The sequence below is a fragment of the Chelonia mydas genome, chromosome 1, assembly GCF_015237465.2.
Source record: "Chelonia mydas isolate rCheMyd1 chromosome 1, rCheMyd1.pri.v2, whole genome shotgun sequence".
NCBI classification, from domain to species: domain Eukaryota; kingdom Metazoa; phylum Chordata; order Testudines; family Cheloniidae; genus Chelonia; species Chelonia mydas.
In genome coordinates this window covers 48250070-48273133 of record NC_057849.1, presented here as the reverse complement: position 1 = coordinate 48273133, position 23064 = coordinate 48250070, and the positions used below count along the sequence as shown (strand labels likewise).

At 41.2% G+C, this 23064-nt stretch overlaps 1 protein-coding gene across 3 annotated transcripts in view; it reads right to left on the bottom strand.

Annotated features, from left to right (window-relative positions):
- The window catches only part of PDS5B (PDS5 cohesin associated factor B), a 259687-nt gene extending 236899 nt beyond the window's left edge, over nucleotides 1–22788 (bottom strand). For 2 of the 3 annotated variants that reach the window (XM_037892184.2, XM_043531708.1), the window contains exon 1: nucleotides 22245–22710. The gene's annotated coding sequence lies outside the window, so the exon portion shown is untranslated. Of the gene's footprint in view, nucleotides 1–22244 lie in introns of all 3 variants that reach the window. The other variant, XM_037892188.2, reaches the window with a different exon arrangement.
- Nucleotides 22789–23064: the final 276 nt, after the last annotated feature.

The following is a 23064-nucleotide window of genomic DNA, read 5'->3' as shown; positions in this document are numbered from 1 at the left end:
CCCTTTCTTCAATTTCTTATATATATTTGTTTATTATAGCTGCTTTCACTGCCCCTCTAAAAAAGATTTTTTTAACTAATACAGCCTTCTCCCTCAATTGTGGGTTTGTGGCTTTTGGGGCATCTTGTGAAGTTCTTAAACAGTTCAATTGTTATTTACATTATTCTGATTAAATTCTTCCTCCCAACTGATTTGGCTCATTTTCTGTTTTCTGCTTTGTGAGACTGACCCTTTTAAAGCACCAAGTATATGCTTATTTTATATATATATATTTATGTATTTATTTATTTATTACTGGTCTGGCCTTTATTCTTCTTGCACATTATAAATTTGATCACATCATGATCATTTGTACCAAAGTTACCATTAATTTTTAGTTGTGAAAAGATCCTTATCTGTCAAGACAAAGTCTAACATAGAATTCCCCTGTGTTGGCTGCAACATTTTTTGAGTTTGGAATTTCTAAACATAATAGATGACCATTTCCTAGGATGTTTTAGTATTGGTAGCATGAGACCTCCACAGCATGTGTCATTCAAATTGAAGTCCCCCATGGTCACACAGTATTTTTTCCTCTACATATTACAGATAACTGTGTAAGGAGCAGGTCATCCTAGTGTGATTTGGTGGTCTGTAGCAGACACCAACTAACATCCAGTCTTGTGCTTTATCTGATCCATAAGCATTCAAGATTGTTTTCTTCTGAGTTATCAGTGACTCGGAAACAGATAATGCTATTTTTGACAGAATGCAACTCTCCCCCCACCCCCCTTTTGCCTATTCCATCCTTCCTAAATAGGTAATCAACATTGATTTTAACATTCCAGTTATGCAAATCATCCCACAAGGTTTCGGAAACACCAGCTAGATCAAATTTATGCTAATAAACAAGCAATCCCAAATCTTAATTTGTTATCCAGGTTCCTCGCCATTGTGCAAAGGCAAGTAAAGAAATTATTCTTTAAGTCCTTTTGTTTGCTTGATTAATTTTGTTCTCAACATCTTGATTTTGTGCTAAGTTAGTGCTCATATCGTCCTTCTTACCCTTCCTTTTTGCCATTAGTTTAATGCCTGCCTAAATACTCGTCAGCCTGTCCCCAAGGAGATTCGTTCCTCTTCTACTGAGGTGGAGGCCATCCATACAAACTATACAGACCCCTCTCCCCATAGAAGGTGGACCAATGTTAAACAAAACCAAAACGCTTTACCTTACACCACTGACCTAGCCAACAGTTCACTTCCAGAATCTTCTGCATTAATTTCCTTCGCTCATAAGGCGGGAACCATCTCAGAGAAGAATGTCCAAACTTTCTTCTTCAGCATGATTGTCAAGTTCCCTGAAGTCATCTATTATCTGTGAGATCAGTGTCGTTAATGCCAATATGAACCATCACCAATGGATCCTTGCCAGTTTACTTCACAGGCCTATCAAATCTTAGAGCAGCATCTCGTCTTGACTCCAGGATGACAGCACACTGTCCTGTCATCTGCACATTTTGTTCCTTGCAAAAAGCTCTTTCGATACATCTGGGTATTGAATCTTTTACAAGGATCATCTGTCTTCCTTTGATGGTTGGGGATCTCTGTGGGCAAGCCTGATTTTCTTACAGATTGGGCCAAGCTGCCACCCACAGGTACATCCCATACCCTTCTCCGTTCCCCAGTTTCCAGGCTGAAGTCCTGGTATCAATTGGAAACGTCTAGCTGTGTGGAACTACTCTTAGTTCTCATCTCTGAGGTGGGCACAGCCTGCACATTTTCACCTATCTCCACGACGTTGTGCCTCTAGTAGTTACGAATTGCCAAGCCTCCTCTCTTTCTTCCTTGAACCTGGGGGACTGATGTCTCCTGAATCTGGCTGGAAAGGAACTCCTCAGCTTCTCTGATGCTCAGTATCATCTCTACTAGCTCCTCCAATCCAACAATTTTTTTTTCCTCCAGCACATAACCACCAACCTGCACTTCATATACAGGAAGTCCCTTCTGGCTTCAGGCAGGAAATAAAATATGGTACAAGCACTGCAGGTCAGCACTATTCCCTTGCTGACCTTCTTGAAATCAAAGATGAACCTCAAAGGCAAGCCTCACACACTTCCTCTCTCAACTCCCTACAAAACTCTCATTCGCTACCTATGTTTACTATTCTCGAGTTTGCCTAGTAAGTGACTTTTCATACCAAGTCTCCTTGCTTAACTCAGTTCAGCTTCAGCTCTCGCCACCAGGGAGCGATGAACCACTCAGAGGCTTCAAATAGAAGGGATGATCAAAGCTCCTAAGATCAGAGCCACATGGCCCTTAACAAGACACCAAACAAACAGTTGTCTCGGGGCCCACAGCCCAACTACACAGCCTGTATGCAGAAAACAGCCGAACAATCCACCAGCAGACCACCAGCTATTCACCAAGTTCCGCTATTTCCACGCGGAGTCCACAGTTATGCCCTCCAAAACTCTCCTGTTAGCTGTCTCTGTTCATGGTAAAGTTAAATGATAAGATGTTACAATTAAATACAAAGTACAATAAGCAGTTCACAACTGCCTTATTCTTTTAGATTACAGGGAAATTGACCCTCAAAGAAGATAAGGCAGCAAGGTAATTTGCACCTTGACTAGTATGTTTAACTATAGGGCTTGGTGTTATCCGGTAATTTTCTCAAGACCTCTGGTACAGAATTGATTTCACTCAATGAAAAGTGATAGCTCTACGGCGCCTTAAAAGAAATGGAGGCAAAACACAACAACAAAAAATGTTAACTTAGAATAGCAAATAGGTGTGATTTCACCATGCTTGTGGAGACAAACCAAGAAGAAAGTGGTTGCCTCTATTTCCAAATATCTTCCTATCTGGAAACTGGTGTAAAACTCATCTTATTTAATAAAAAAACTACTACATTTTAAGGTAATACATCTAAAAAAGGACTTTATAAAATGATTGTGACCCTGAAACTTTTTGTAATTTCAGTCATTATTTCTTTTCTAACTGTATGTATGTCTGTATGTACAAACGATAAAGTTTAAGAGGCACTGTTAAACACTTTTTAAAAGTCACTTTTTAAACTTTATTTTAGGGAAGGCTGGTAGCGCCATCTACTAAGGTTGTCCTATATACTTTCCACTGTAAAACCCTGTTTTCAGTTACTTTTAAACTTTGCCACTTAATTGTTTGGGCTGACATTTTCCCTGGTGGGTGTCTACCTCAGAGTGAATTTTGTTGGAAGATTTCAGCCAGAATGATTCTGCCATTTTTGAGAATGTGGCTATGGAAAAAGACATCTGGCTCAGGTTAAATTACGGTGAGCTTTTCTTTGCACAGTTGTAGTGACCCCATGCTTCAGGGCAGGAAAAAGCGGTTACTCACTTTCTCGTAACCGTTGTTCTTCGAGATGTGGTGTTCATGTCCATTCCAAGCAGGATGTGTGCACGCTGCGTGCATGCCAGCTGGAAGATTTTTCCCCTAGCAGCGTCCGTAGGGTCGGCCTGGGAGCCCCCTGGAGTGGCGCCTTCATGGCGACCAATATCGGGCCCCGCTGACCCCTCACCCCCTCAGTTCCTTCTTGCCGACTATTCCGACAGAGGGGTAGGAGGGTGGGTATTGGAATGGACATGAACACCACATCTCGAAGAACAGTTACGAGAAAGTGAGTAACCGTTTTTTCTTCAAGCGATTGTTCATGTCCATTCTAAACAGGTGATTCACAAGCTAGAGCTCAGGAGGTGGGGTCGGAGTTATCCACAGAGAAGAGCACGGCTCGCCCAAAAGCTGCATCCTCCCTGGACTGTTGTGTAATTGCACAGTGTGACGTAAATGTATGTATCGAGGACCACGTAGCCGTCCTGCAAATTTCCTGAATAGGGACTTGTGCCAGGAACAAAGCAGAGGAGGCCTGGGCCCTGGTAGAGTGAGCGGATATCTACGGAGCAGGCTCCTTTGCCAGGGTATAGCACTCCCTAATGCAGGACATTATCCACGATGATATGCGTTGAAAGGATACCGGGAGGCCCTTCATTCTGTCCGCCACGGCTACAAAGAGTTGGACGGACTTCTGGAATGACTTAGTTCTCTTTATGTAGAAGGCTAAGGCCGTACACATGTCCAGTGAGTGCAGCCTGCGCTCCCTATCGGAGGAGTGTGGCTTGGGATAAAACACTGGGAGGAAGATGTCATGTGAAAATGGGAGACGACCTTCAGGAGAAAAGCTGGATGAGGCCTGAGCTGGACCTTATGAAAAACCGTGTAAGGGGGCTCAGACGTGAGGGCCCCAAGCTCCGAAACTCATTGAGCCGAGGTAATTGCCACGAGGAATGCGACCTCGAACGAGAGATGTAACAGGGAGCAGGTGGCCAGAGGTTCAAATGGCGGGCCTGTAAGCCTGGAGAGGACTAAATTGAGGTCCCAGGCAGGGACAGGCTGACGCGTGTGTAGGAAAAGCCTGTCCAAACCCTTGAGAAAACGACTGACCATAGGGTTTGCAAAGACCGAGAGACCATCTGAGCCCGGATGGAAGGCAGAGATAGTGACAAAGTGTACCCTTATTAATGACCGGGACAAGTCTTGATGCTTTAGGTGAAGGAGGTAGTCCAGTATAAACGGTATGGAGGCGAGAAGCGGCGACTGACTACGTTGCTCCGCCCAGATGGAAAACTTTTTCCACTTGGCCAGGTAAGTAGCCCTGGTGGAGGGCTTTCTATTACCCAGGAGAACTTGTCTGACCTGGTCCAAACAAGACAGCTCTGTGGCACTTAGCCATGGAGCATCCAGGCCATAAGGTGGAGCGACTCTAGATTTGGGTGCCAGAGTCGGCCCTGGTCCTGCATGATCAGGTCAGGGACCAATGGTAAGGTAAGTGGGGCCGCTATGGACATTTCCAGGAGTGAGGTGAACCAGTGCTGACGTGGCCACGCCGGCGCTATTAGTATGACTTGGGCCAGGTCCCTGCGGATCTTCAGGAGCACCCTGTGGACAAGGGGGGGACGGGTGGGAAAGCATATAGCAGGAAGCCCTCCCATAAGAGAAGGAAGGTGTCCCCGATGGATCCTGAGCCGTGGCTCCCAAGTGAACAAAATGTCTGACATTTCCTATTGCCCAGAGAGGCAAACAAGTCTACCTGGGGAGAGCCCCAAAACCGGAAGATTGAGCTCACCACATCTGGCCGAAGGGAACACTTGTGGCCATTGAAGGTCCGGCTGAGGCTGTCTGCCAGCATGTTTCGCACCCCTGGGAGGTATGAAGCCTGCAGGTGGATCGAGTGCTCTATGCAGAAATCCCAGAGGACAAGGGCTTCTCGGCCCAGGGGAGAGGAGTGTGCACCCCCGTTTGTTGATATAAAACATCACCGAGGTGTTGTCTGTGAGGATTGAAACATCTGCCCATTACGGGTGTTTTGAAAGCATGGCATGCCAGACGCACTGTCCTCAGCTCTTTGACATTGATGTGAAAAGCGAGGTCCACCGGAGAAAAAAGGCCTTGGGTCTTGAGGTCCCCTAGGTGAGCCCCCCCCAACCCAGATCTGAGGCATCTTACACCAAGGTGAGCGAGAGCTGGCAAAAGGGACCCCTGCGCGAACCATTCAAGGGTCAAGCCACCAGACGAGGAAGTCCAATACCAGGCGGGGCAGGGTTACGACCCTGTCCAATGCATCTCTGACTGGTCGGTACACCGACGCCAAACAAGACTGGAGTGGGCGCAGCCTGAGCCTGGCATGCAGGAGGCCATGTGTCCCAGCAGCTTTAGACAGTTTCTTGCCGACATCATGGGGAACCGTCTGAGGCTCTGTATGATGTCCTGAAGTGAGCGAAACCTGGTCTCCAAGAGGTACGCCCTGGCTTGGGTAGAGTCCAGGACCGCGCCTATGAACTCTATCCTCTGCACTGGGGACAGAGTAGATTTCCTCCTTGTTCAGGAGGAGACCTAAGTCGAGGAAGGTTCTCCTTATAAACTCGACCTGAGCCTCCACCTAGGCTCTTGAGCGACCTTTATCAGCCAGTCGTCGAGGTATGGAAAAACCTGCATCTGGCGCTTGCGCAGGACCACCACAACGACTGCCATGCATTTTGTGAATACTCGGGGGGCAATCGACAGTCCGAACAAGAGGATGGCAAACTGGTAGTGCCCTCTGTTCACCACGAATCTGAGGTAGCGTCTGCGATGTGGGACTATTGCGATATTCAAATATGCGTCCTTCAAGTTGAGGGTGGCGTACCAATCTCCTGGATCCAGTGAGGGGATAACGAAGGTTAGTGAGACCATGCAAAACTTTTTTTAAATTTAACTATTTTAATTAAACAATTTTAATAAAAACAAACCTGATTTTAAAAAAACTTGAATGTTTAACTAAATTCAAAAATTCATATGCTTGTTTTGTTAAAATATTATATGTTTGCTGTTGAAGAAAAAAAATCCAGAACACATAACGTTGTTGTTTTAGTTAAATAAAAAAAATGTAAATGTCTGTCTGGTGATGTTCTCCTCTTAATACAGCATGGCAAGAAAATCCTCCAAATATTAATGATTAACTTATGGAATTGGAGATAGTTCACCTCCCAATGACTTCATAAATACCTGCTTCAATTACACCTTTGGTAAATGAAATAACCAAACAATCGTTCATTTTCTGATATAACTGTAAAACTAATCTGAAAAGTTTCAAAATAAATCACTTTAAAAATGTAAATGTTGTACCTTCTAAAATGAAACCTACATCTATCTCTGAGTTGTGAAGAATATGTATTAAGGTTATAACAACCAACAAGAATGCACTTTATGTAGAAATCCATGATTTAAATCACTAGTCAGGAAGACTCGATTTAATCATCAACCCTGCATCCACACCTATAGGGGAATACTATGCCTGGCTGAAAAAGAAGCCTGATGAGAGGGAAACTGGACAGCAAAGAGAATGGGACAGGGAAAAGGAGTCCAAGGCGAGAACTGGGATAGGGCAGAAGGGATCAAGCTTGGAGGTGAAGAGACAGAAAAGCAAGCTCACAAGTACACACTCCCCTCCAGAGCCTGGACAGGAATCCAAGATTTCTGAGGATCACCATTCCTCTACCAAGAGCAAATAACCATGAGAGCCACTGACAGTGTGTGTCTCATCACCCTCTATTGCTGTCCACATAGAAGCAAAAGTCTGTGTTGTGCCTCTAAAGGTTCCAACTCTGCTGATGACCAATGTGGATGTCAATCTGATTCCACATAGTGGAATGTCTACTTCTTCAGTATCTTTGTTTTTTAAATTAGACTATTAGGAACATTAAGGTTGTGAAGTTAAACATTCAGAAGTTGGAATCATGCTGGCATTTCCTTACGTGCATCTTTATTTTAGCTTCCTTGTGCATATGCATTATTATAGAAATTACATGATCATATACCGTTTTTTCGACAGGACCCCTGCCTCAAAATGGACCATGCTCTGTGGCTGAATCATGGTTGTGTAGTAAAAAATGCGGTTGCTTATAGGATCCCCTACCTCATTTGCTGCAGAAGTGAGAAGGTGTGTAATGAATGAGGAAGGGGATCATAAGAGAGAAAGGATGGTCTCATGGTTAAGGCAGTTGAATTCTGTCCTAGGAAAGTGGTGTCCATCCCTGTCTCTGCCACAAAATTCCTATGCTAGGAAAGTCACATAAGCCAAACTTTTCAGAGGCGGTCACTAACTGCGTGTTCCTCATTTTCTGGGTATCCAACTTGATTCTCCAGGATCTAACTTACATGAGTGCTGAGCACTCACAACTGCAGTTGAAATCAATGGGAGCTCTGCTTGAATATATAAAATGCTATATAATGCCAAGTACTCTGAAAAATCTGGTTCCAGGTGTCTCAAATTGGCTACCCATAATCAGTGGAAACTTTTGACCTTAATCTCTCGTTCTCCATCTGTAAAATGCAGACAATAAGGCAACCTCTCAACTCATGGGTGTTGTGAAGATAAATTAATTGATATTTGTGAAGCAATCAGATACTATAAGCACCATAGAAAAGCCCATGATGATTTTAACTATCTTCAGAGCAGAGCCTTCCTTAATTCTGGTATTTACTAATTTTTGAATGCTTGACACATAAACCAACACAAATACTATGGCTCTGATGTTAGGAAGTCTAGTGCATGGGCAGGCAGCTGACCCTTCATACCACATTTTCCAGGATTAGGCATATAATTAATCTTTTTTTAACATGCCTTTTTGTTGTAATCAAATTCTAAAAACCATACACTAGAAAATTCTTACAGAAGCCTTGTTGCATTAAATTATATTTTAAGAGATTTATTCCTTAAGCAGAACTTGTTTTGTGATAACCATTAGTTACATTAATGTATTAATTATATTGCATTTTCCACGTTGGTATATGAGTAGTTTTATTCCTTCAAACTGCATTTGAAACAGGTCATGTACTTATACTCTAGTAATTAAAAAGACAGACAGACATCAGTGGTTCATTCAGTTTACGCATGCAAAATTTAAAGCCACTAGATCAAATTACATCCACAGGTACTATTTTGCAGGAGTATGTAATTTTTTTTATGTAATTCCAAAATGTACTGAAGGCATCAGTCTCAATAAACAGGTTCAAAGTTTTAAGAGTTTAAAATCTAACCTCTTAAATAAGAAACTCTAGCAAGTAATTCTTATTTGCGTCATCAAGATTGGAAGAGTGATGGTATTATGGGAAAGAGTGCAAAATTCATAGTTTAGTTAAAGGAAAAGTCAGACCAAAGAATATTTTAAGTTGTTTGTCAAGGGAATTTAAGAGAAAAATAAGATATACTTTTATGGTTTAAAACCATTATAAAAATTTACACTCCACTACACGCGGACTTACAAAGAACCAACTTGCAAAAATTCATGGAGGAGTTATTTAGTAGCAAGCTGGCCAGAGGCAGAAACCATAATTTTTATTTTAAAAAATGTCAGTTTTTGCTATAAGTACAGCCATGATAAACACACAGTTGTAATAGTCATGTATTGCATTCAACTTTCCTTCTTGGTCCTTGGAATACAAATAGGATTTTTTTATTTCAATCCATAACAACTAAGCTTGGCAGGATTCAATATATTACAATTCAGTAACAAGCTTAATGAAATCTAGATTCAATAACGTAGTTCATCTGCGATACTTCAGAGATGTATTTGTTTTTACGAAATTGCCTCTGCAGATTCCTACTGTATCACTGAACGAATGATGAACTGTGCTTCCTGATCTCAGGACTATTCTATAGCAGTTTAAATTATTAGGGATATATATGTTTCGAGCTGTTGACTGGGAGTTCCACTCAGTTATAAAGCCCATGCCCGTAAATCTGTTTTCTTTCCATTTGTGAATGTGGTCTTACAACAGTCTTTCCTTTACTGTATAATTTGTTTAGCTTTACATTTTTATTAATCAGTATGTTTAAGCAGTTTAAATACAGATCTAATTACAATAGTAGTAGTTGGTAGCATTGGCCTGAAATGAGGGATTGGGTAAGTGTGTTCTGGCTTTAGGCAATGTGATTAATGAGATTACATACTGGTTTATGATGGGAATTTAAAGAGCTTGAAATGCCTGGGAGGAAGTCATTTCCTTGTTCAGCTTTTATTCCCAGAGCAAGCATCACCTCAAATTTATCCTTTTAGAGACAGAAGGCAAAGCAAACAAGGCTATTTCTAAAGGCTCAGAGTTTTGTATCTGAAACTGTCAAATCCTTCACCAAGAATACAATGAAAAAAAATAGTTCCAGAAGCTCATTCTAACCACATAAAGTCCTTGGTACCACTACCATCCTCTTCTCAAAAACTGTATTTCAAGGCCTCAGGATGCACTGACAAAGGTCTCCAAAAGGAATTCCAAGTTAATTAAACCAATCAAATGAAAGAGATGCTCATCTATTTGGATGTGCCCTGGTGCCATCTAACTTCTCTGATTAATATATTCACAATCCATCTCTTTGGCTGAAGGTGGAAATGGGGGAGAAGGAGTGGAGAAGAGAAGGCCATCTGAATTCTGCAATGTCCTCTCCTGAAAAGTTCAACTGGGCAACACCTCAGAAATAATTACTCCTAAAACACAGTCCAATAAAACTGCACCAGAATTCACCCCCTTTAAAAACTCTTCACTCCCTAACCCTGTATCAGAGAGATCATCATTTTCAAGAAAAGCAGAGAACTATCAGATCCAGAATGAATTTTCATCATACCAGATTCTAATCAGGTTAGGTGCCCACCTAAACACCGCAGCTAGCCTAGCTAACACAAATACGCTCAAGCCAGACCACTGATCAGTATCCTTGAGAAGGCAGAAGAACACTACAAAAACTTCAAACCTTCCATTCTTGGGAATGCAAAGTCCTGATACAGTCAGACAATGTTAGAGTTTTAGACGGGCAGCAAGCAAAGTAGAACCAAGGGCTGGAACATTAATACTAATCTTTTGGAACTTGATTCTGCAATAAGGACAACTGCCTTAGCCAACAGTCTCTCACAGAAAATTCATCCCTGTCTCTCAAAATCTTTCAGTTTCTGGTAAAATGGACGAAAGGTGAAGGGAACACCACACATGCTTCTGTGTCAACCAAAAACATCACAATCCAAAAAGACGACAGCTATAAACTTGAAACCAAAGGCATAATCCTCCCTATGCAGTCAGGCAAACTATTTTGGGCTGCAGTGAAGAGTGGAGCACAACTGTTGTTTGCCACTTTTTCCAGCCTTGAAATATCACCCTTTTCTTTACATATCAACTGAAAATAGTGCATAATGATGTCCTTTTAATGAGTTAAACACAGGCACAATCTTTGTTTCAATATACAAGTCTCAGACATTTCTACATTATTCTGCATGTCACTTCTTTGAAGGCCAATCTTTGTAGTGCTTAAGTACACATTTAGTATTATACACAATAGTACTATCAGGTTTGAGACCACAGGAAAGGAAAAAAATCTGAAGTAAAGGACAAAATAAAACTTGGAAAAGAAAAATAGTGAGGGAAATAACTGAAGCTGAGAAGGTAACATACAAATAGAAAGGAGAAGACTGCCTAGTACTTGTAATCTACTGACAGCAGACCTCAGATGGCAATCAGATTTGATCCTCTGAACTGTCCCTGGGGAGGAGAAATTGCTTAACCATCACTTTAACAGCCCAACTAGTTGAAAAAGAACAACAATGAAAGGGTACAAAGGGAAGATGTGTTAAATCCCATCCTGGGCTGAAATTTTAAACTGTCCAAAGTGGACAATAGGTGCCAGGATGTTGTTTTAAATCTATAATGGGAAATTTTTAAAATAAAGTATAAAACAGAACCAAATGAATTTGTAAACTAAGTTCAGAAAAACTTGCTAATTAGGGGTTTTCAAGGCTTTGGGTAATTTTAAAAATTGCTTGAGTAACAGACCAGAGGAAATGCCAGTTAATGCACTACCAAGGATTTTGTGCTGATTGGTTGAGTCTGAGAGGACAAAGTTGCCTTCCCTTTGGGGGATTTTTTTCTCTGGGGAGCATGGCAATTTACTCAGTGTGTCAGTGAACTGAGAGCTTTCTATGTTTTTACACTAACTAGTACAATAATAGACTCTTGATACTACTATAAAATAAATCTTCTCTCCATTTGTGTGTACATCTTGACTGGTCTTTTAGGAAACAGAATCAGTCTTTAATAACAGAACATAAGAATTGAGAGCTACCACCTAAAATTCCTCAAGACATTTATTACTATTTGAGAAACTCAAACAAGAATTTTCCCCCTTTAAAATCCCTAAACAAATGAGAGGGAATAAAAGAGACAAGGTGGTTGAAGTAATAGCTTTCATTGGACCAGCATCTGTTAGTGAAAGACAAACTTTCAAGCTTACACAGAACTCTTCTTCAGGTCTATGGAGTAAGGGAGATTATGTAAAATACAGGAGTGAGTAAAAATTCATTTTAACATTTTGCTTTTTCCTTCCTTCCTTGGTCAGGGCACACCAGCACAACCAAACCCTAACACCAAGATTTAGCAATAATGGTGTTAGTAAAGTTAACAAACAGGGTACCAAAAATAAGAAAGCTTTAAAACTCCTATCCTAAACACCAGAGAGACATGCATTGGCATAGACTAGAAGGAAAGGGAACACTGAGATCCCAGAAACTCCTCCATCCTCCCACATAAGGGAAGGGTAAATCTGCTAAAAAGGGATGAGAGCAAAGAAGTGCAAAAAAAATCTAGGAGAGGTGGAGAAGAAAAACTAAAAATTTTAAATTGCAGGACCCAAGCTAGTTCTTGAATATTGATCTCTCCTCCAACTCCACAAACAAAAATCTAGGCTTTAGAAGCATTACTTGAGTAATAAGGTACCATTGGAAAGGGGCCAGTTAACCTGGCACCTCAGAATGACTAGCTTCAAATTTTTCATTTTTTCTATAGTGAGTGCAATGCCCTCTGGCCATATAGGTGAGAGCATATAAAATTTCAATTGAACGTACAATTGAACACATCCAGATAAACATCTGGGATGGTGGCATGCATGACTGGAGGTGTCTGGCAGAGATGCCAGCAGTCAAGGGATGTTTAAGAGGACAGTATGATGCTTTTAAAAAAATGACACTGATTAAAATATGCCACTCAGGTAAAACTAATCTGGTTCATCTTATGCCTAAACTTTTATTTAATTGTACGATGCCCAAAATACTTGTACTCCTATGCTTATTAAAATCTTGCACCTTCCTAAGTTGTTAAGAATAGAAAATAACATACATATATCATACACTACTATGTTTTCTAATTTGCTTATTTTTCTTCAAATATATCTAAGGCACGTCTCAATTTTTATTAATTTATATATGCATACCTAAAGACCCCCAATTACTACAGTCATTTTACTAGGCACTGTACAAATAAAAACTTACTTACGCAGCTGGGGTAAAAAATAGCAATTTAGCTTAATGTTGCTAAATAAATTTAAAAAACAATTTTAATTAAACCAATACAAGTTGTATGCATACAGACAAAGACACAGAGGAAAGCACAATCCCTGCCCTGATGACACAGACAAAAGGTTGACAAATGCAATATAACATAAAAATTAGTAAGGTGAAAACTCAGCACAGCTCTATCGGTTAAATGTTGTCATTTTTTGTTTACCTTTTTTTTTTTTAACGGGGTGGGGGGGGGGGCAATCAGTATTTAGGGCAAGGAACGGGCAAGTTAGTAAGTGAAGAGGAAGGACAGCCACAATTTGTCACCTCCTTAGCCATGATCAGCAGGTAGAGTTTTGTAAGCAAAAAGAGATTACCTCATCCTGTTTCACATACCTCCTTAAGACTAATGAGCCTATGAGAACCACGAACTTAGTTTAAAGGTGCTTTTATAAAGCCATACGAGTTTATATGATTACACATAGTACTTCCAAAAATTCTGTTTGAAAAAACACATGTAAAAATGCTTTGAATGCTCAAAAACAGCCAAACAGAATTCTACCAAGCTTTAAAAAAAAGGATTGAGAACATACATGAACTTCAAGCAAACAGGTAATTTTTTCAGTAAATTATATGAGCATGAAAACATGTAACTTAAAATTAGATCTCTTCAACCTTAACTACATAAACACTAATAGGATACACACTGTAAGATACACATGGTCCCAACTGCATCGGGCAACCTGCACCTCATAAAGAACAGGTTTCAGAGTAACAGCCGTGTTAGTCTGCATTCGCAAAAAGAAAAGGAGTACTTGTGGCACCTTAGAGACTAACCAATTTATTTGAGCATAAGCTTTCGTGAGCTACAGCTCACTTCATCAGATGCATACTGTGGAAAGTGTAGAAGATCTTTTTATATACACACAAAGCATGAAAAAATACCTCCCCCCACCCCACTCTCCTGCTGGTAATAGCTTATCTAAAGTGACCACTCTCCTCACAATGTGCATGACAATCAAGGTGGGCCATTTCCAGCACAAATCCAGGGTTTAACAAGAACGTCGGGGGGGGGGGGGGGTAGAAAAAAACAAGGGAAATAGGTTACCTTGCATAATGACTTGGACACAAATCAGATGTCAAGAATTATAACATTCATAAACCACTTGGAGAACACTTCAATCTCTCTGGTCACGCGATTACAGACATGAAAGTTGTGATATTACAACAGAAAAACTTCAAAACCAGACTCCGGCGAGAAACTGTTGAATTGGAATTCATTTGCAAATTGGATACAATTAACTTAGGCTTGAATAGAGACTGGGAGTGGCTAAGTCATTATGCAAGGTAACCTATTTCCCCTTGTTTTTTCTACCCCCCCCCCCCCCCCCAAGACGTTCTTGTTAAACCCTGGATTTGTGCTGGAAATGGCCCACCTTGATTGTCATGCACATTGTGAGGAGAGTGGTCACTTTAGATAAGCTATTACCAGCAGGAGAGTGGGTTTGTGTGTGTGTGGGGGGGGGGGGGGGGGGGTGAGAAAACCTGGATTTGTGCTGGAAATGGCCCAACTTGATAATCATACACATTGTAAGAAGAGTGATCACTTTAGATAAGCTATTACCAGCAGGAGAGTGGGGTGGGGGGAGGTATTTTTTCATGCTTTGTGTGCATATAAAAAGATCTTCTACACTTTCCACAGTATGCATCCGATGAAGTGAGCTGTAGCTCACAAAAGCTTATGCTCAAATAAATTGGTTAGTCTCTAAGGTGCCACAAGTGCTCATAAAGAACAATACACCTCTGACCTGCTGACTCCTTCAACCTAATTCCACCAAAACCGTGAGGGGATGCCAGAGGATTTCAGCTCAACTAGAGGTGAAAAGTTTGTGCTGGGGTAAAAAAGTGGTTATCTGGGGCCCTCCAAATTCCCCCTTCTACCCCCAGCCAGTAATATAGCACCACATATTAATAAATCTCACGTATTAGCTTATATTAGTTCCCCAACACATTGTAAAAGCTGCCCAGACGGGAGGGAATCCACAGGTAACAGTACAAGTACCAGGCACCGGAATGGAAAAAAGGGCAATCCATCCAAAAGCCCTTTGCCTCTTCAAATTAAGCAATAGGAGAAGCGCACAAATCAGACCCCATAAAGGAATTCCAAAAATGGATGCTGGCAAAATTTATTCTCTTTAAATTACTTTATAGATTACTCCTATACACAGGAAAACAAGGTCCCTAAATGCTTAGCCATCAGAAAGCTTCACACTCATCTCAACCAGTAAAATAATTACCAATGTCTTGCAGGGTGCTAAGAGCAAAATCATGATTGTGTATCAGTGAATAAAAAAGTCAAAAGTCAAAAAAAGCATTTTATTTAAATCAGATCTTTTATTTAAATTATAATATGGTTCTTTTTAAAAATAAACCTACTTAAAATTACATCTGAATTTAATACAAAATAAGTTAAGGCCTAAATTTATTATAATCTGTCAAAACATTTAAATTAAAAATAAATATGCTTAATTAAAGTGTCTATCACTTTTCTATATAAAAAACATTTAACTTGTGAGGTCAAGCTTTATGAATATGGAAAAGCAGGTCATGTACTGTATTGTGAGCTTGTTTTGATTTAATAAAAATAAATTTGATATGCTGTTGTGTGTTTAATTAAACTCCAGTTACTGTTCTAATGTAGCTTGACACAAATCATGAGCAGAGGGTTAATTATCTAGTAAATAAGCAATATATCATTCATCATTTTCTAACGTACTACAAGTATACAGGTTTCAGAGAAGCAGCTGTGTTAGTCTGTATTCGCAAAAAGAAAAAGGAGTACTTGTGGCACCTTAGAGACTAACAAATTTATTTGAGCATAAGCTTGAAGTGAGCTGTAGCTCATGAAAGCTTATGCTCAAATAAATTTGTTAGTCTCTAAGGTGCCACAAGTACTCCTTTCTTTTTAGAAATATACAATTAATATGAAAATATTAAGCTATATAATTGCTTAAATAGTTATAGTGTACCCTCATAGGCGGAAAAGAGATGTACCAAATCTAATGTAAATTAATCAACATTTTAATGGTTATGTCAACCAATGTGAAAACACCTTTCTTTAGAAAAAACTGAAGTACAAAGAGAAAAACTGATTTAAATTGGGCCTTTCCACTTGGTCATTTGAATCATTATTTAAATCACCTTGATTTAAATCAATCCACCCTAAGCCACCTAAAATCTTCACATTGTCACATAACAGATATGCTTAACATAAAATCAAAAAAAAAAAAAAAAAAAAAAATCAATCAAACCACAGAAAAACTTCTGCTTGTTTCACAAAGTTCACTAGGATGCTTAAAACAAAGTTTCTTCCACAACATGCACTTTTGCCCCATATTGTCAACTTACAATTTCTGCCCATTTTGTTTTTATCAAAATGGAGTTGCATGGGATGCACTTTGCCAAATCTATGGTAAATAAAGTTCTTTATTTGCAATATCCACGAAAATATATACAGAAGCAGTCTATAGACACTAAGGGCATGTCTATACTTACAGTGATGCAGCTGCGCCGCGATAGTGCTTAGTGAAGACGCTACCTACACTGACAGGAGAGCATAGATCGATATGACACTCTCTATATCAGGAGGTAGGTCCGTATAACTGCATCACTCAGTTGTTTTCTCCACACTCCTGAGCAACGTAGTTATACCGACATAAGTTTGTAGTGTAGACCACGGCTAAGAAAAGTAAAGCAAACAAGTTAAATTCAAAGGGGTTTTAGAACTGGACATGGAAAGTTTGTATATTTAAAGAAATGTTTGGACACTCCCTACAAATTACATGACTTGCATCCACTTAGTGCCACAAGAGTTGAAATCTCTCAATTTTTGAACAATTAAGTGTCAATTTTTTTCTTTTCTAGTTTAACTTATCTCAGAAATTGATATCAGGCTTAACTGTATTATAGTCATCTCCAAAAGAATAAACTGGGTTTGACTGACTGAGAAGCAAAGGCTGGAACTGCTTTGAAAGCAACAGACTACGCTAACTCTTAGTACAATGGGAGAGGAGCCCATTCAATAGTTGCCCTTCCAAAGCCAGTGATAACTAGGCTTTTAGTTCACTAGTGAGGGTCTAGTCCTCTTTACATGGAAAGGTATGAGTGATAATTTAGGCAACTAGAGCACTGGGGGATTAAAAGAAGGATGATCTGGGTTCTGGACTTTAAGGACACTTGTGTTTATTTTTTCATTAAGAAGTTCATCAAGAAGTGCATCAGCAGATGTGGCACACATGTAAAAAAAAATGGCACTCTTGAGGAAAATCTGCAGTAGGACTGAAGAGTTTCTCCAAGCAGTTGACTACTTATTTCTAACTTCTAAAGATAGGTCATCAGATTCTTAGATCTGCACAGAGTGGCACACATCCAATCCCCACCCCCACCGCATTGACAACTGCATATCTTACGAGACCTGCAATAAAAGGGAGGAGAGTGTAAATTAAAACAAAGTTGAGAGCAACACACACACACACACACAAAATTTATATTTTCCTGCTTGAAGGACTCAATTTCATTTAAAAATTCTGATAGAATGAAAGGAAACCCAGGAGGTTTTATCCTTTTCTTCCATTTCACGGTTTCTATTAAAGTTAGGCAGAACACCACACTTTAGTGGGAAGAGCTGACATCACCAAAAAAAAGTCTTTATGAGGGATAGATATGTATCATTTCCGTGACAATAAAATACAGTTTACTGTAAAAAATGTCTACTCTATGCCTCAATCTCTGTCACACATACTATTTACAATGTTTATAAGACATTAAACTACTTAGTGAACCAGTTTCATCTCTTGGAACTGACAATTTTTTTCTATGTTTACTTAATCCACAAACACCAAAAGACTGCATTCTCAGGTACTGCTTACGGCCCCAATTCTGTATCGGTTATGTTAACACTGACCCTTGTCTGTCAATAGTCCTAGTGATCCCGATGGAAGACCACTCTGATTCAGAAGTCTGCATTAGAAAATCTCAGATAAAATAAAATAAAAACACATTTAACACCAACATAACCCATCTAATTTTGATGGGGAGTTGCTGTTTTACCATCTCTCACAAAAACTACACCAAAGTTACAATCAGCTAAGGCACTAGAGCTGGAACACGTTCAATTTAAAAGCAAGGGGGCTGCTGGCAGGACATGCCCCACCAAAGGCCCCCAACTCCGGAATTCACTACTTCACCCCCCCCCCCCCCCATTTCCAGAACACCACAACTCTTGACTTTCAGGACATGCTTCAAGGCCTACCTATTTTCTCATGCTTTGGAGTGGGATTGAAGAGGCAATCTGTGGTAGGAGGAGTGAGGGAAGAGATTGGTGTTCTTTAAGAAGGCTGAGTTCTTTATGCTTTTGCATTGATTCCCTGTTTATTACATTACATAACAGGAGTTACTTTAGATTAAGTTTTTGTATGAATTGTGTACATTTTATTTTTATTGTGAAATCTTTTAGAACTTTAGAATAGCTACCTGTATAAATCATATACACACATTTGTTCTTGCTAGCGAGGGATTGCATTGTTTATCTCACGCTCAAACTCCTTTACTGTTTGTATCAATACTTTGTTTAAAATGAATTAAGCATACTCTACTATATCTAAAAACTAAACAGAAAATCAAATTTCCTCTGAGACCAACATTTAACCGATAATTTCACTGACAGAGGGTTAATAAAGATACACCTTTATCTTCACATATACACACAAATATAAATGGTTTTGCTTTTCCAGGTGTGTTTGGAGGCAGGGAAGAGGAGAGAGTCCATTCTTAAAGGCCCTCTGTTCTGGCAATTCTTCTCCTGCTGATGTCTGCACAATTCCCTCCAGAAACTGTCAATGCCACTCAAGCACTGTCCATAAAATAAGGCAACCTAACGCACTCCCCACTACTCTCACAGAGGAGGACCAGGCTGCTTAATAACCTTTTTAATACACAATGAATTTTCAGAATTTTTCACACATCAGCCACAGTTCAGGACTGATTTTAAAATAATTCTCTCAAAATTCTCACTCTTTCTCGGGTTTTTTTTGGTTATATGATTGCATACACAGACACTGCATTATTTTTACAAACCTATGAAAGGATGATGAACTGTCATATCAGCACAAAGCGCTACACACTATAACTGCCACTAGACAGTAATTTAGAACTACTCTGGAGGAGGCAAAGGATGTCTGCAGGAAAAGAATGCATCCGATGAAGTGAGCTGTAGCTCACGAAAGCTTATGCTCAAATAAATTGGTTAGTCTCTAAGGTGCCACAAGTACTCCTTTTCTTTTTGCAAATATAGACTAACACGGCTGCTACTCTGAAACCTGAAGGAAAAGAGACAATAAAGGAAGGAAAGCCTAGCAAAGAATTGGGGCTGAATAGCATCGAGGAGGGCGAATAAAGAGGAGATTATGAATTTGCTCTCATTTTTCCTACCCTTCTTTTCCTATACCTAAAAATCACCCTTCTAATCTCCCACTTTGGATCCTCCTTCCACTCATCTTCATGCCTTCTTCCAAGTTGTCCCATTGAAAATATTCCACTTGCTGCACAAAAGGAGTATATTGTCTCCTCCAAATCCAACCTCAGAAAACACTTCCTCCAAGAAGCCTTTCAATTATTATCACTATTAGACTTCAACACTTTTACATTATAATCATTTTACTATGTATAAATTGTGCTCCTGTCTCAACTAGGCTATAAATGTTTTTTTATACTCTTGTACAGCATGAAGTACAATATCAGTGCTCAACAAATAAAAATAGGACAGAGAAAGGGAGACCAGAGAAAGAAGAGAAAAACAAAGATAAAACAAGAGTGAGACACAAAAAATATATACCACCAGAAAAACCTCCTATCAGTCACAGACATGCAGCACTGCCTCTAGAAAATATGTACACGTGAGAGAGACAAGAGTAATAAAGGATTACACCTTTACAACTTTCCTTTTCAAAACATTGACAATTGTTGAAATTTACATTTTTTTTATTTCAACTTTAATGATTTGTCCTAGCTGTCCAACTTAAATCTCTACTTTGAAGACTGACTTTTTCAAAATGCGTTTTAGCATGTGAACTTCCTACATAAGTCTGACATTCACACTTCCACAACTTTAGTTTATCCAGCTTCTTCTCAGACAAGACACACAGAACTACAGTTTGGTATACCAACCAACTGGTATACTAGTAAAAAGTGTAAATGAAGTATTAGATATTACCGTTGACCTATAAGAATAAGAAACATGGGCACAAGGGAAAATAGGTTGAATACTTAGGCACAAGGTGTAGGGCTAACTACGATTGTTTTCTCCTGCACATGCTTTCAGATGTACGTGGTGAGCACGTGGCACATTACAGTCAAAAAGAGCACATCATTTCTTGATTCTCTAACACAACCATACATTTTTTTAGGTGGTTTGTGCATAATATATATTCAGATGTTTCACAGAATCAAAGATTAGGGTTGGAAGAGACCTCAGGAGGTCATCTAGTCCAACCCTCTGCTCAAAGCAGGGCCAACCACAACTAAACCATCCCAGCCAAGGCTTTGTCAAGCCAGGCCTTAAAAACTTCTAAGGATGGAGATTCCACGACCTCCCTAGGTAACCTATTCCAGTGCTTCACCACCCTCCTAGTGAAATAGCTTTTCCTAATTCTACTTCAACTCCTAATTCAATTCTACCTTGATTAGCTAAGCACAATTAGTGCTGTTCAAAAAAAAAAAAAATTAAAGGTTTTTCAACTATTCTCCACAGTAATTTAAAACAAAATACACAGAACTTGTATAGCATTTTACACATGAAATGCACTATACCAATTTTGATCAGATAGATTAGAACCTGCTGTTTTCAGGAAGAAGACTATAACTTAATTGGTTTGGAGGGAGGGAATGTGAAAATGTATGTCACTGCATACCCCCCTGAAGTCAAAGATTGAGGGGAGGGTTAGCTCAGTGGTTTGAGCATTGGCCTGCTAAACCCAGGGTTGTGAGTTCAATCCTTGAGGGGCCATTTAGGGATCTGGGGCAAAAATTGGGGATTGGTCCTGCTTTGAGCAGGGGGTTGGACTAGACGACCTCCTGAGGTCCCTTCCAACCCTGATATTCTATGATTTGAGATGTATTCCACTTTAAATATCCTCAATGTTTAAAATTTTCTACCTTGTTTGTTATCTATTTCACAGTTAATAAAGAGACACTGAACTTGGCAAAAGTGCCTCCCCAACTCTTCATAAAGTGTTGAAATCAAATAAAGAATTGCGTGGCTTTCAGTAACTGTGTTAAACCAGAGTTAATATAACACTCAACAAGAAATAGTTATCAATAGGTAACTATTTAAAAGTCAAAACCCATGCAACTCGGAATCTCATTATTTCTTTTAGAGTAAAATCCTGTCCTGTAAGAGCTCAGCTACTGCAGTTGAATTTTCAGGTTTGTACACCATCATTTATTGTTGATTTGTTTTGAAGAACAGATAGGGAGTTATTTGCAGCAGCATGAAGTTACAGCCTTAGATTCCTCGACCAGAGACTCAAATAATACATATTTTAAACACAAAATGTCCTTCACCTGGTAATTCAAGTGTAAAATTTCAGATCTATCCCCCCCCGCAACAGAACGTGGTTAAAAAAAAAGACAACATGAGGGAACGAGCTTGCTGCAAATAGTGACCCGGCAAATCCAGGTCGTCCTCAGTCACCATCTCCCGCTAGCTGAGCAGCCTCCGATCACTGGGGAGTGGAGAGTACTGAAGCGAGTGAGATGCGGTCTTTTCCCCCCTTCTCGACCTCGAGCAGCAGCAGGACGAAGGGGCTGCGGGAACCCCGGGTGCCGCTAAGCGGGGGCTAGGCCAGCTGCCCGGGGCAGCGAGGGGACAGCCAGCGCCAGGGGAATCACAATTGTTAACCCCCTCGGCACGGCTCCGCCACAAGGAGCCACCAGCCAGCAGCACATTGAGGGAGCGACGCCGTCCGCCAGGGACACAGCAAGAGCCCAGGCCACGGGGGAATGGGCGGGGGACGACCCACAGCACCAGCCACCAACTCCGGGGGAGGGAGCAAAGCCCCGCCAAGGTCACCCCCTCGCTGCGACCCCCCCCCCAGCCAAGAAGGGGAGGGGGCGCCAAGTTTAGTGTGTAGAGGCTGGAGATCGCGCAGGGGCGGCGGCGGGGGGAGGGGAGCAACTAGCGGGGGGGGCGCCCCCACACACTGGCCGTGCAGCATGGTCCGGGCTGGCGCCGCTCCGGCCCGACTGCAGCGGGGGAGAAAGGAAAATGGAACAGCGTGGGGGGCGGTTGGGGGCGCACGGCCGCGTTGCCGGGCTCCTTACCTCCCCTGCAGCAGCCGCCGCCTTTCCTTGCTGCCAGGCGGGTCCGCTCCGCGCTGCCGCTGCTCTGGGCTCGGAGAGGAGCCGCCGCCGTAGCCGCAGCCAATCGCCTCTAGCCGCCTCCCCTTCCGCAGCTCGCCCCGCTCTGCCTGTCGGCTTCAAAATGGCGCCAAGTTGTCTCCGGCTGTTCCAATGGAACCGCCGAGAGAGGCGAGCGGGCAGCAGGGCGGAGCAGCAGCGCCCCCTGCCGGCCGGCGCGGGCAGAGCCCCTCACAGGCGCGGGCAGCCGGAGGGAGAGCGATCCAGACTCACACAGGAGCAACTTCCACAGCCGGGCACTTACCCCCTCCAAGGGGTGAGACCCCGCATATCGCTGTGCAAACCAGCGCCGGCGGCTGCAGAGCAACTCAGCCATAAAGGCTGCGGAGCAGAGCCGGCTCGGATTCCCCCCACCTAAGCAACGTACAGAAAACTAAACTCCTGCTGCCCTCACAGCAAACCCTGCTTCCCCCTGCCAAGCACTAGAGGGCTAAAAAGTAAACCCGAACGAAAGCGTGATCCAGCTCTATAATACGTATTCATTGCCTGGGCGCAATAACGCTAACTTCCCGCAAGGGAAGCGATACACCCATCCCCTAACGAAAAAGCAAAGAAGATGATAGCCCAACAGCTAGGACACCAGACTATGAATCACGAGGAAAAGCAACAAGCTAAACTATTACAGATCCTAGCACGGAATTCTTGAACTAGCAGAATACCTCACTATAGTGACTTGGACTCTCACCAAATACAAAAAGAAAAGGAGTACTAGTGGCACCTTAGA